This window comes from Anser brachyrhynchus, assembly GCF_964034855.1.
Source record: "Anser brachyrhynchus genome assembly, chromosome: 3".
NCBI classification, from domain to species: Eukaryota; Metazoa; Chordata; class Aves; order Anseriformes; family Anatidae; genus Anser; species Anser brachyrhynchus.
Window position 1 is genome coordinate 82,489,793 of NC_137696.1, and position 14,657 is coordinate 82,504,449.

The window sequence follows — 14,657 nt, forward strand, 5'->3', positions numbered from 1 at the left end:
GCCTTTGCCCTCATCCTATAAGGATCTCTTGGATTAGGGGCTCTTTGACTCCATGGAGAAGTAAGATTAGGGAATGTTGCTTAATTTTGGAAATATAATATAATTATATATGTGAATATAAGTGAGCTTCTGGATGCTGGAGAAAAGCAGAAAAGGCATCAAAGATATTTAACTTCTATACATCCCAGCCTGGTGGAAGTTCCTCTTTGCATTCCAATGGGAAAATGAAGTCCTTGTGCCATTAAACCTGCCTTTATTCATGAGAGAAGAGTAGTGCCTGAAAGACCGTGTTCTTTCTGTGCATGATTAAATAAAAGATACCACCTCTGCCTAAAACTTTGTCTTACCCGGGTCCTCAGACTATCTTGGCTTTGTCTTTGGGCCCTGCTTGTCCCACACTGCAGAAGAAGCTGCTGTGAGTCCAAAGAGCTGTGAAAGCTTTCCCAAGCCTTATTGTGCCTTTTTGAGCTGCCTCCCTGCAGGATTTTTATTTTGCTATGATTGACAATTTGTTTATTGACCATTACCTCTATTTTTTATGAAACACTTCATATAAAATTAAAATGTTGTCCAAAGGAGAAAAGAATTTCAAAGTTGAAGAAAACTATCAAAGCATAGGAAAGAAAAACACTCGATACACGACAGTGAAATAAACCAAAATGAGGAAGGGGGACTACAGAGAGAGCGGGAGAAAGAAGGATTAAAAATAGACTGACTGCAAAGAGTATCTAAACATTTTGTTAAGTACTGCATTTCCCTTTTACCCACACAGGCCTGAGGAAGGTGGTTTTGTAATTCAGGCACAGCTGGACCCCGTGGGTTGGGAAGCAATGTGCTTTGGTGAACGGGAGCTAGGTGGGGAGGTAGGCACTCCTCCAGGCTAAGTGCTTCTCTGCTATCGATTGAGCCTAAGACCTGAGGCAACTTCCTTCCACCGTTCTTCCTTTCTGAGAGAGAAGAAGGGTGGTAGCAAACCCTGCACAACTTTTTATCTCTCTGCTTCCACCAGGAATTAATCAGGTATGTCGGGATTCTTTTCTGAGGTCAGGTTGGTTCTTCACTAGGAGATGCCTGTCTGCCTCCAGAAGTCCAGAAGTCAAACCCTGAGAAAGCTAAAATTAGGTGAGACAAAGCCCCTCCCCCGTAATGTCAGGAGGAGGCAGTGAAGACATGATGGTAAATGAGTGTGAGCCTGCTGTAGCAGACAGGGACACTTGTCATACACTTGTTTCTGCAAGGAGGGGAAATTCTGGCAGTGGTGTGTGGTGGCAGATGGGCAGAGAGGTGAGCTTGCAGGAGTATTGGGAATGACCTCCCAGACAGAGGTGATCATGTCCAGTGGTTGTTTATAACGGAGGGATTGCAATAAAGGCATCCACTATAGGGTGCCTGCTTCAGATCCTCTCTAAGAATAGTTCAAACATCCTTGCTAGACTGTCTAAAAGAGTAATGCGAACTCATAAGGGAAAAAAATTGCACAGTATCCACCAGCGGACTCAAAGCTATGTGCTGGTAGCTGTGGAAAACACATTGTGAACGGGTATCTGTACATGTACAGATATATATGAGACTGTCAACTAGGTGCCATCAAGCATGGCTGTGATAGCACATTGGTCATTCAGGAACAGAGAGAAAACCCCAGAAGCAAAGGCAGAGCAGCTGATATTAGTGCTGTATTGCAGCTGGGAACATCAACAAGGAATGAAGGGAAAGGTGCTTGCTCTGTGCGCCAGCACTAGCAAGGGAAGAGCAAAATGTCACCTAACAAGGACATCTCCCTTCTTCTGAACAGTCCAGCAGGACTATGCTGACAGCTAGGAAATAAACTTCAATTTTAAATGTCTCAGACCAAAAGGAAACCAAATAATGTCCAAGACCAGCTGGAACTTGTTTAGACACAGGACAATGTCTCTCTGTGTAGGCCACCACCACCTCCAGACGGTTTTGCTTTCTTCTGAATCATGAAAATAATTTGTCTGTTTGCTCTTTCAGGTGTGCTTTTGGCTGCCATGGGTAATCGTAGTCTGTGCTCATGGCACAATTGCAAAATGACAGGAACACAGCTAGTGTTGAGTAACCGGGCATAGATTCTTTACAGGAATACCCAATTTTTAAATTATTTTAGCATCTGATAATCTTTTATGTGTTTATTCCCTGACTACCCTTATTCAGAGGGCATTGTTATTACTGTTTTATAGATGAGAAATAGCAACTTTCTTGCCTCCAGAAGGAATAATCTGTAGTGAAGGGAGGTTTGTGCTCATTCCCTCGCATCCCAGGCAAGCCGTTCTCTTTCCAGCCCCTCCTTCCAAACATTGTAAGCAAACCCATAGATGGTTGCCTGCAGAAGAGCTCTCAGGAGCTATAGAAGAGGCATCACTATTTGCCCCTTAAAGTAGTAATAGAAAGCTAATTAGAATGGCAAGTAAAGTGTACAAAAGGGGAGGAAAAAAAAAAGAAAGGAGTGAAAATGGAGTTTCATTGGACCATACAAACAGACAAAGAAGTAACTCTTGGATAGCAGCAGAGGGGTTTGAAACAGCTTTTGGTGCATTCAATCTATTGCCTCTTCACTCCTGGTGGAAAAGATCGCATATATCATCTTACAGTGTTTATTGTTCTAAATAAAGACCTACACTGATGGAGCTCTCACACTGACTTCATACTCTATTGTATTGGCTTCTTGCTAACACTTATCAGCTGAAACAACATTATAACAGCACACAGTCTGGAGCGGTGTATTTTACGATACCACTAGAAGGTAGGGGGTGGGGAGGGAGGAGGGATTGCACTTATTTTCTTAATAAAACAAAACAAAACAAAACAAAACAAAACAAAAACAACAACAACAACCAACCAACCAACTTAAAAACAAAACAAAACAAAACACAACAAACAAACAAACAAACAAACAAAAAATCCACAAAAACCACAAGCCAGCAGCCTCTGATAATTGGAGCCAGACTTGCTGGTTGACCAGAAGTAGATATTGGCATACAATGGTTTTGCAAAGGCTTCAACCTCATCAGTTCAGACCATTCCTAGTTACAGCAAGTGGAGTCCTTTTGGGACAGGCAAAGGACAAAAGTCACAGGAAGGATGCAAGATCTACTTCTGTGTATTTTCCTAACAATTTCTTAAGCATATGCCTTGTGAGCAAGGACATGCAATTGCCTGAGCACCAGAGAGGATGGCACCCTGCTAAGCAGTGATGGAACAGAGTCTTGGTCATAGTTTTAATACATCCCTTTATTAAAGGTAAAACTACATAGGAAAGCTTGGAGAAATTCTGCTAGTGTCCAGTCTGCTGAACAATTGTGATCCACCCAGTTAACATAAGAAGTGGTCCTCTAGTTTTCTCTGACTCTGTAACCTACTGCTTACAAGGTAGGAGAGTTCAAGCTTCTACTGCTGGCACTGGCCAAACTGTACGGCTGTTTTCTGCAGGCTTGCAACTTAAGGGCAAAAGCTTTCATTCAAACCCTAACCAAAGAAAAAGGGCTGGATCCACGACTTGCAATTTGAGCAGGGCTTCAGGAACCCATGTGTGTGATGCAGAGCCTCTGGTGGTCTGCATCATAGCCTACATGGTACCATGAAGCCTTAGGAAAACACAGTCAGCAAATTGAGCTCTCGGATCTTGCGAGGGCAATGAACTGAGTGGAAAAGTGTATGAAGAAACACAGAAAAAGCAGTTAATGGTTTATTTGCACATTTCATCCATGTGGCATAGGAGCCATGACAATTGTGTAGCCTGTAAACAAATTCAAAGCATAAACATGGCTTAAGACGGAGTCTAGCTGAGTTTTATTAACGTTAATCAGTAAACAAAAGCAATTGGTTAAAAGCTACAGAAACATATATCCAATGAAAGAGTGAGCTTGTGGTCAATTTAAAACATATGTTTAGTCTCTTCTATGAAAAAGTGCTTTCTTGGGTCAAGGTTGAGATATTATTTGAAGGAACAGTGAGATACCTTATACGATCTACAGAAGGGCAGGGATCTACCGAACAAAATGGGTTTACCCTCAAAGTGCCCAAGGATCAGGATGCCCGTAACTAAGAGACCACTCCTCATCACCCCTCCTTTCAGACTTAAATGCTCAGTTTGCCCATATTAGAATAAACAGCGTGGTCAGCTGAGAAAAGAAGCTTTACGATAGCTTCTCTACATATCACAGGTTACAAGCTGCAGGGAAAAGAGTGAATTTAGGAAACTGTGCATTTGGTTCATTTCAGTGTTAAAAGAGGTGTGTTACTGATCCTTCCTAGATCCTTTTCTCTTCTAAATGTTTTCCACTTACACATAATATTTCCCAATTATATATAATTTTCCCATTAAGTATCACAAGTGTTTTATTATGGGCTCTGGAAACTGACCCTAAAGGAATTACTTGGCATTTTTTTCTTAAATGAAATGAAATGAATTTTCTTTCCTGAAATGAAACATAGGTTTCAGATGGATTCTACTCTTCCATAAACAAATCTAAGCTGATTTAATTGTTCTTGAATAATATAATACAAATTCCTTTCCTGGTTTAGCAGTAATCAAAGTTAATAAACAAAATAAGAATGCAGAACTGGAACAAGTCTCTGGGTCACTGATCTGAGTCCTTTGCCACCAACTTTGATGTTGTGTTTTCCTTTTCATTAACTCATCAGGCTCTGACAACAGCAATGTCTTAGACAGGCTTGATGGCTTTCACCCCCAGAGGCAAGCCACTTCCCCAAGCTGATTCTGAGACAATGACAGGATAAAATCCAAGTATCCTGAGTCTTAGTCCCTTGCTCTGTTACAATACAGAAAAAAGTAATATGTCCAAAATAATGTTGAAACTGAGAAGGTGGATCATGCTTGTAGGCTATATAGGGAAAGAAAATTGTATTTTTTTTTCCAATTCACTGGAATTCTCATGAGAGAACAGTGACCAAGATAAAAGCTCAGCAAAGACAAATAAAGCAAGAACTCCACCTCTTCCTCAAAAGATGTGAAAATAATATCAACTAGAGAGGGCTTTGTTTCACTGTTGCTTTCTCTACAACATAGAGAATGTTAATGAATTACACTGTTAACTGGGACATAATCTTGTCTGTAAGGGATCAGGGGAAATTCAGATGTGGAACTATCTCAGATAACGAGAGGCAATTGGGAGTTTTTGGAAAAGCTGAGAAATTGGCATGTGGGAATAATAATTATAGATTTTAAAATATTTACCGAGAAATACTTTGGAAGAAACCTTTTTGGTTTTAACTGTGAACCTCAGTAGAAAGGGAATTAGGATACCTGGTGTTAAAATCTCCTCAAATCCCTCAAAGCTTTAGTGAAGATCTAATGCTTTGGTTGGTGCACTGAAGTTTGCTTAGCTGATACAAATCTTATTTCCAGGAAAATTTGTACATTACACTCCCAGATGTCAACCAGATGATACAAGGATATTTTGTCTTGGAAGCTTCTTTTCTCCTTTTTTTTTTTTTGTTTTGTTTTTTGTTTTGCTTAAGAAGAAAAGAAATGCCTGTGTGCTGTTTACGAAGATTTCAGCATGATGTCTACTATTTTAGCCACTAACACAAACAACCTTGACAATCAGAATGTAATTTTTTCATCCTTCTTCATCCAGACAAGTAAGCAGTCATCAATTACAATCCCACACATGAAATACAAATTTAGCACTGCGGAAATGAAAACTAAAGCAATTTGTACCTTTACTATTCCAAAGGGATTCATTCTTGCTCTGTTTACTATGAAATATTTCCTCTCTTGAAGTCAAAGTTATATCAATGTCACCGACCTTAAGCTGAATCATAGTAAAGAGATGATAACCTGGCATTTCTGGCATCATCTCCTCATTACTGAGCTTGCTAGTTTGCATATGTTTTAAAACAGTGCTCAAGCTTTTGTTTTCTCCACTGTTTTGATTGCAGTGGAGATTGATTCATTTAAGTTGATAACATCAAATTTAACAGTAAAAAAGACATTTTAGAAAACATTTTTTTAAACTGATATCCAGTAAACAAATTAACTTTACCAGGAAAATAATTTAAAATGTTTCTTTACCTACCAAATAATCTTTCTTAATAATAGCTGAGTCACGACACTAGCAGGAAAAACAAAAGAAAACAAAACATAAAACAACTAAAGGAGACAAATGTGTATAGGAGTATGTTTCTGTGCACTTTGTGATGAATGGCTTGAAAAACAGAAAGACAGCTCTGATCAGAAAATCCTATTTCACTTCCAGTTATCCTTCTCTTCTGATGGAAACAAATAGAATATTAATATATGTGTTTTTCTACTGCACCGGTCTGTCATTTTCTCCATTTGTATAGCTACTGGTGCCCAGTAACACAGCACTCCACACAAACGTATGCATGCCCACACGTGTACACACATGCACAATGATCACAGAGTGCTGCATATTGGCAGGGTAAGTAGAGAAGGGGGTGGCTGTGTCGGGTCAGCCCCTGCAGGAACCCACGCCACGTAAAATGTAATAAAAACATTAGATAAATAAATTTATCTAATTAGATAAATAAAAACTTTAGGTGCACCTCAATCTGAAAGACGGCCATGCAGACTCCATATTTTCACTGCCAGAGCATACATTTGAGTGCAGGAGCCCAGCTCCTACACAGGACAGGGTAGGTAGCTGGCACCAATTCTACTGACCGGTGGTGTTCCTTATGTCCATTCTTCTCTCCTGCCTTCCCAATTTTGTCTTCCACTCATGCTGCTTGTAACCTGGGTCTCCTTTGGGCTGCTCCTGCCCAGGCCACGCTCAGCGGGGCTCTTCCCATTTCAGTGTAGGGAGTAACCGAAATGACTACTTTGGGAATGTGTCCTCACTGGAAGCTTCTGTCTCCACTGAGGTGAAAAAGGTGTTTTGTTACAACTATTAAGCCTCTTGGTAAGGTCTGGAGAGTTTCCAATTGCTTACGCTGCTCTGTGGCCTAGGGAAGAAACCTAGAGAAAGAGTGCCTCACAGAGCATCATAAATTAGGTGGGAACCTCTGCGCCTTATGTAACGGTATAAAAACCTCCATGTACCCCTACACCAATCCACAATAATTATTTTCCCAGTGCAGGGCTCTGCTACAAAACCACAGTGACACTGGTTTTGTGTGGTGGGCTGGCATGGAGTTATCATCCTCCTTTTCCTTGAACAGGAAGCCAGAATTTGAATCCAGACCCTGGTGGGATTTCTGTACATGATTTCACATTGCTGTGTTTAGCTGGGGAAGTCAGAACCACTGCATTAGTGCACAGGATAGTTAGCTGAACCTGATGCCTGTATTTTTGAGCATATGGTTTATTGAATTGTAATACTTTTCAAGATAATTCTGACTGCCCTATTCTGAAGGATTTGTATTCTCAAGTAGAACATGCACAAGAATAAAGATTTTGATTGCAGCTTTAATATCAAAGTAATATGTTTCAATTGACTAAGCAGGCCACTAACAATTTAGATAAAGGGATGCAATATAACAATTAATGAGCTATACACAAATTCCTCATTGCTCATTAACCCTTCAGTGGCTGCATATCTGCATGTATCTTATTTTGCCTGCACTCTAAAAGATGGCAGAGTTCTCAAAACATGCTGCTAAGAGCTTGTTTTAAAAAATGGTAAGTGATATGTATACACATTACAAAATGACATGTACAAAGCACTGGTAATGGTCCTAACTGAGGTAATGGAATTTACTGAAATTTCTAAAGGGTGAAATTTTAGTTAATATCCATTATAAAATCAGCTATCTCAAGCAGAACTGGGTTTGCAAGATCAGTCAGCCTGGGGCAAAACTCCACTTGAAAGAGCAGCAGGATAGGAAAGCTGTCAGGGAATGGGTTACCCACTCCCTTATTCTCGACTTCAGCTCCAGCAAAAACATAAACATCCCAAGGCCTACTCTGCTTGTGCGAGCAGTGTTTTTCTAGAATATCACAGTAAACATGTTATTGTCACACGCGTTGCAGTATCTGGAGATGTCCAGATCTGGTGGTCATGTGCTTTCACAAAGAATCATTGCTTTTCTCATTTAGTCCTTAGCCCCTGTGGGTTGTGGTAAAAAGCTAGGAATTACGAGCCCCTCAAAAGACCTGAAAGTGTTTTTGTCACAAAAATCCAAATTCTTTATTTTATTCTTCTTTCCTGACTCTGTCAAGCCTTCTTCTTGAAGTCCACAGGGGTAGGAGTGTCACAATGGATTGCCACAGCCATTTCTTTCTCTGGATTTTCTTATGCTTCCCTATTCTTTTGCCTCTATTTGCATATTTGCTTGATTATTTGACTGAGCTTTCTGGGCTGGAAATGGCAGATATATAGAGATGCATATTAGCTGGGGTAAATGTGAGTATTTCCACAGATAAAAGGGGAAACATAGCACAGTAGTCTATGAATTGGGGAGAAAATAAAAATCTCATCTGAGGGCTGTCTGCCCATGTAGCATCAGGGTGCCTGAGTAGCACTATGGACCTGCGGAGAGTGAGGCTGCGCTCTGCAAGGCTGCTGAGCATGCTGGGGAGGCAGGAACCTGCTGTGTCTGCTCCACTTTGTGGCCATGCCCAAAAAGGTACATAAGAGCTTGGGTTTGTCCTCAGTCTGATTAACACTGGCACCAAGCCGAACCCACCTGGTACACGGTCCAGTCAATAACTCTGAACTTTTCATCACTGAATTTGTCGTGCAGGTGACCTGCACAGAAATGACATCGAATTATCCACCCTGTTTTACAGATGGGAAGGAGAGATATGGGGAACACTAGAATGGATTTCCCAAGGACACACTGTGAGTCTCTGACCAAGCCAGAACTCAAACAAGGGGCTCCTGGTCCAGCATCCCATCCTCCTGGCAACCGAAGGCACTGAAAGGCCATAAAAGTCTACCAGACAGCTGAGTGAATCATGCCCATAATTCACTCACTGATCTGTGTTTTCATTCATAAACTCATCAGAGATCAGAGCCCCTGAAATGAGTTATTGTCCTGTGTTCATTGAAAAGCTGTTTGTTAATCTACAACAGACATTTACCTTTATGGCTATGCAGTGGGTGCAGTTAATATACTTTCATTTATATTTTCATTGTTAGCTCAGATACTACTGTTGTCAGCTCCAAGATGTATTCCCAGCTCTAAGACTATGGAATACCTGTATAGACCAGTATCACACCTGAATAGTACATGGATTACCTTTTCCACAGTGCTTGTCCAATTACATAGGTTTGGGATCAAGTCTACAGTCCCCAGTTCTAAAACACCCGCAGTGTATTGACTAGATCAATGTTATTCAAACTTCATATACAGACATGAAAATGCTTCCTTTGGCTCCTCAGCCATGCTGAAGTAAGTTGGGTGTGCAGCAGTCTGCAGGACAGGGGTAGTTTCCCCTGCAAGGTTTTGTAATCTTTCCCTAGATGAAGAAAAGAACCAGTGTACTTCACCCTGAAAAGCACTTCACTCAATGACCCACTGTAGTAAAGGTACAAAATCTATCCCTAAAAATTAGTACTGTCTCATTCTCACTTGGAGCACTCCTCTTGTCTGAAAGGAGCAGTTGATTCACATTTCAGTTTTCCCATAGGTGACACTGTAATAGTGACATTCCTCTCTAACCCTCCCATAAAACACTTGAGATCTTGAATTAAAAGCATTTCCAGTTGCTTTTGAAAGAAATTAATAGTAAGGCTGCATTGTCACAGGAGATAGCGACTATGCAGATGTCTGTGGCTTTCTGATATATGTGCTATTTTAGTGCTGTTTTAGTTATTTTATACAACATTTGTATGTACGGCATATATTTCCCTGTTTCTGAGGATCACCAGTAGCTTAGTTATAAATTTTGATTTCAAAAAATGTTTGTATACAACTAAAAATTTTCAAGGTGGACACATTCACAAGCAAAGAGTAGAGGAGAGACAAAAAATAACCCATCATTTTAGACTTGGGGATGTTTACTACTTTGTAAAAAGGATTTCAGAAAAAATCCAACTCTGCATTTTTTTCCCTTGGTGCATCAAAGTTAAAAATCAAATCAATACCATCTTAGTATTAGATGGTGGTGACAGCATGCGGACATCAGTGCTGTAATTAAAAAGCCATTCAGCTCAGTTGGTAAAATGTAATTTTAGCTGTAGTCACTGGCTGTTTCCAAGCAATCTATTTACCCCAAAATGTCCTCAGGCATGGACTGGAGAGTGTGAAATGATCGAGTTTTAGTTATCCTCATACATAACAAATTTCAATTATAATTCCTACTGTAAAAAATGTTATAATAATATTACGCTGAAGTCCCTGCGCTAACTGGCACCAGGGATATAACAAAAAGAAACTTTCTCTGCTTTGCAGCTCCCATTTGTCTCCTTTTACATGGGACTTCTTCCCTGAGCCAGCATGGGGACAGGTTCCAGCTGCTGACACTGGTAGCATCCTGTGCTGGCCGGAGTATGGCCAGGGACTGTCCTGGAAGGTGATGCTGTGAGATTTCCCTGCCCTGATAGGGACTGTCGGATGAACATCCTTTCCAGCCACAAGACTGGCAGAGCTGTGGCTATAGATACTGCTCAAAGAAAAAGCTTAGGGCCATTCATTAAAGTAGCAGCTAAATTAATGGTAAGCAAAGTTAAGCAAAACTCACATAGCATTTGACTTCCTAAGCTAAAACTATCAGCCAATTAAACTGAATATAGCAGGGCTGAGTTAAATATTAAAATTATTTACTGATGAGAAAACTAAGGCAGAAAACTCAAAGGCCAGTACTAAAGAAGGTACCTCAGCACTGATCTACAATTAATATCTCTTTTGGGTTAACTTATTTCTTTCTGAAATGCCCCATACCCAGCAGGCAGAGGCATGGAGATTCAGTAGCTCATCAAAGCTCAGCTTGGACTGGTTGGCACAGGAAATGTAAGACCAGTAGTGAAAGACATAATTTCTGGTAAATAAGGAATACAAATTTCTTTCTTTCAAGAAGGGCAGAGACAAAAGTTGGAATGGTGAGATAACATACTTGCTTAATTCTATGCTAGATTTTACAGAGGAAAGAAGAGATGTCCAGGTAAAAAGACAAATCATGCTGCAATTACATGGTCTTGGCATTTCCCACTCTGCACTGTTGTCGTGGCAGCTATTGCCCTCTTTTCCCTCTCCAGTGAATCTGGCACTATCAAAAGTAAGGATGGGAAGCCAGGAGTAAAGCGTGCGTTACAAGACAGATGGTTTAAGGACAGCCACTCCTACAGCAGCATCAGATAAAGACCAGAACCACTTTCCTGACTCTTGGTTTCATCAGTGCCCTCAGCCTCGAGGTGATGCGTGGTGCAATGAGCTAAATGGGCCAAGTCTTACAGAACAGAGGTTTCAAGGGAGATTTTAAGGTACTTCCCCCTGGTCTGCTGCAGGATGCAGTTTTTTTTTACTCTCCAATCTTACGCTGACCTGTGCTTGCTAATAAGTGAGAACAGACGTTAGAGTGTGCCCTTATTTGGCACGCCGCTGAGTCCTCTTCCCACAGCAGAGAGGAGGCACTGGCAAGCAGCAACAAGGTGAATCCTCTTAGTTTCTCATTGCCTTTCTCTGCAGAGCCCTTCCCTCTTTTGGGGGAATCCTTTGAAGGAAGTTCAACTTGTAAAAATGCACAAAGAATGACTGGCCTGCTTCTGCTGCTTCTCTTTAGCTAGCTGAGTCCCTAATCTTAATTACACTTTTTTTTTTTTTTTTTTTTTTACCCCTCAAAAGTTGCCAAAGCTGCTCTTTCCCCTTTCACCCCACCAAATACATTTCTTTCTTCTGACAGCTCAAGAACGTGTGAGTTTTTGACACCACTGTTACATCTTGCTACAGCCAAGCTCACTGCAGCTGAGGACAAGCATTCCCATGTGTAAGAAAAATTGCAACTTCATCATTGATTCTAAGTCATAGGACTGTCCACACAGCCAAGATAAAATTTAGGGGAAAACCTGCTTGGATTTTAGTACAGCTGCTGACACCGTGCAGTGATGATGGACTGGGGTGCTCCCAGTGCCTGGTTTGCATCAGAGGAAAAATGAACCAAGAGAGAAGAGGACGTGTTCAGACAACTCACGCACATCTCAAGACAAGGGTAAAATGGCAGAGGGATAAAATCTTCTGAAGAACAATAAATGGGAGAGAAAGGCACAGGGAAGGGGTAGAGAGGGCTCCTGCGGATGGCTGAGAGACAGACAGGCTGTCCTGGTGGCTTTCAGGGAGGGGACCGAGCCTCAGCCTCAGGATGTAGTGCGGTGTTCAGCCTGTCCCACTGCCACATTTTGGGCCGCACAACTCACTCACTATTTCTGCAAACAGGTGACAGGAAGGAGAGTCCTGGGACGCTCCCATTCAGATAGAGATAAACCCTTTTACTGTCCTCTGAGCAGGGAACAGCCATTAGCTTCCCCACTTGCATTTGCTTCATGTGGTCTTGAAGACACTAACTTATCTGTGCATCATTTATTTTTAGGTTTTAAAAAGACTTTAGTTCACTGCACTGACATACAGCCCTCAGTCTTTCTCCTTGCTGTCAATATTTAAAATGACATTAATTGACATTGGATTGATATTCACGGTGTGGCTCTTGAACAATTCATTGAAACATCTGGTCTCACTGCCATAAAATCCGAATATGGACTAAAACAGATCTCCAAAAACAGTCTTGAAGGAGCCCTGCACAGAAAGAGCACCTCACCACAAAATGACCAGTACCTTACACATTAAACGCGTGTCTATTTATTCAAAATCAAGAGCAAAATGTGTTCCTCATCCTTTGCTAGAAGCCTCCTCTGTTGCTGTGTACAACATTTGGCTGAACAAGCTGTCAAGTGGGAAAAGGAGTAGGAGGTGACCAGCTCCCCCTTCATCCTTTCAACTAGTGTGCAAACCAGCAAACAGCAACTATCAGGGGGAGCACATATTTTTTAGTAGCCTGCAGGCTAAACATCCCTCCTCCATTTACCTGTCTATCTTCCTACTGCACATTGCACTGTCACTCCGAAAGTGCTCCAAACATGCACCGAGGGCCCCCTTTGCCCTCCCAGGAAAGCCTCTGGAACAGAACACAACCCGGCTCTTCCAGAATGGTTAGACAGTGACCAGTACTACCTTTACCCATAAATACGGGCAAAAATGTCCTTTTATCACTGCAGTAGACAACACAGTATTTGTAAATCTTGAGAAATACGTAAACTGCTGATTGTTGATATTCAGAAGAGTATAATGGTGTTTTACATTGATTTTACGCTGCTCTCCGGACAGCCCCTTCTGGCTGCTGTTCAGCACAGGTTAGGTGGCTCTTTAGGCTGACTTGATGTTAGTTGTTTTCCTAACATCTTAAGTGATTTCTAGCCTAGTGAAGCATCTGAGTATCCGCGAGTCTTCTATGATGAGCCTCGCAGCGTGATGAAGATATACTCTTACCTGTTCATGGAGTCCAAAATCTGATGTCTGGGGCACAGAATACACATATTAATAACTACAGTACACTTTGGCTACATCTGTAAGGGTGAAGACGCCCAAGACTCTTTTCTGGCCCAGAGGCCAACTGGCATGGAACAGCTTGAGTCCATGTACACACAGGCTGCTAATGGGAATGGTCTCTGGACCGAGCTGACTTCTGTCGCGTGTCCAGGAATTGCTTGGGAGCGTGCTGGTTGTCCTGGGTCACAGCTGTGCCAAGGACCCTTCTAGCAATTTAATGTTTCAGGCAATCAAGTTTCAGTGCCAGTGTGTTTTCATCTGAGTTGTTTAATTTCCTTGGGTAGCATTAGTCGTTGGGAATCCAAGAGTCTAAGCCCATTGATAGCCTTCTATATATCACCTACCCTTATTAGCAAGAGTAATAGCACTTTCTTGATGGCAGCACACATCTCCACTACAACAGCTTTGAAGTGGCCTGCTCTGAGGCAGCCATCAGGGGTGGCAAGCCTCCAGGCAGCCTGGCTGAGCCCCTGGCAGTGCTGTGGGGCACCAGGATGATGTTATGCACTGCTCTAGCAAAGTGGGCACAGACCTCCACAAGCCCTGCACCCGCTGCCAGTCACTCTAGGTCTGGAGCACTACTGTCCCACTGTCCCTGCCAGCTGGACAGGCCTGAAAGCACCAAATGAATCTGTTCATAGAAAGAAATAGGAGAGCAGTCTGCACAGCTCCAGCCTCTTCCTCCTCATCCTAATCCTTTAGTTCAGCAGGCAGAGCACAGACTTCCATATGTTTGCAGGGACCTGTTTATGGCTGGCACCCCAAAGATCTTTCCTCTAGGGTGGCTGATACTGCCCTGGAGTGGAGCTGGCAGCCAAGAACAGGGGAAAACTGGTAAGAACTGGAACAGCTATGGAAGATGATTTTTTTGACTCGGGACTTCCTTTGGCTTCAGATGAAAATCTCACTGAAAGCTGCATGAAACACCCATGAAATGGGAACTGTTGCTGTGGAGCTAGCAAGAACGTGGCTTTACACTGTGTTTGCAACTCTGCTCTTTAATAGCTGCCCATGTGCCTTCTTTTACCAGATGGTAAAGGCATTTAAAATAGTGCAAATTCTCTCTGAAAGCACGAATACGAAAAATTCCATAACATGATGTAAAATTGTGGGCCGGGGTTGTTTTGCAATGACTTGTGGCCAGGCCCTCAGACCAAGCACCATTTGCAGGC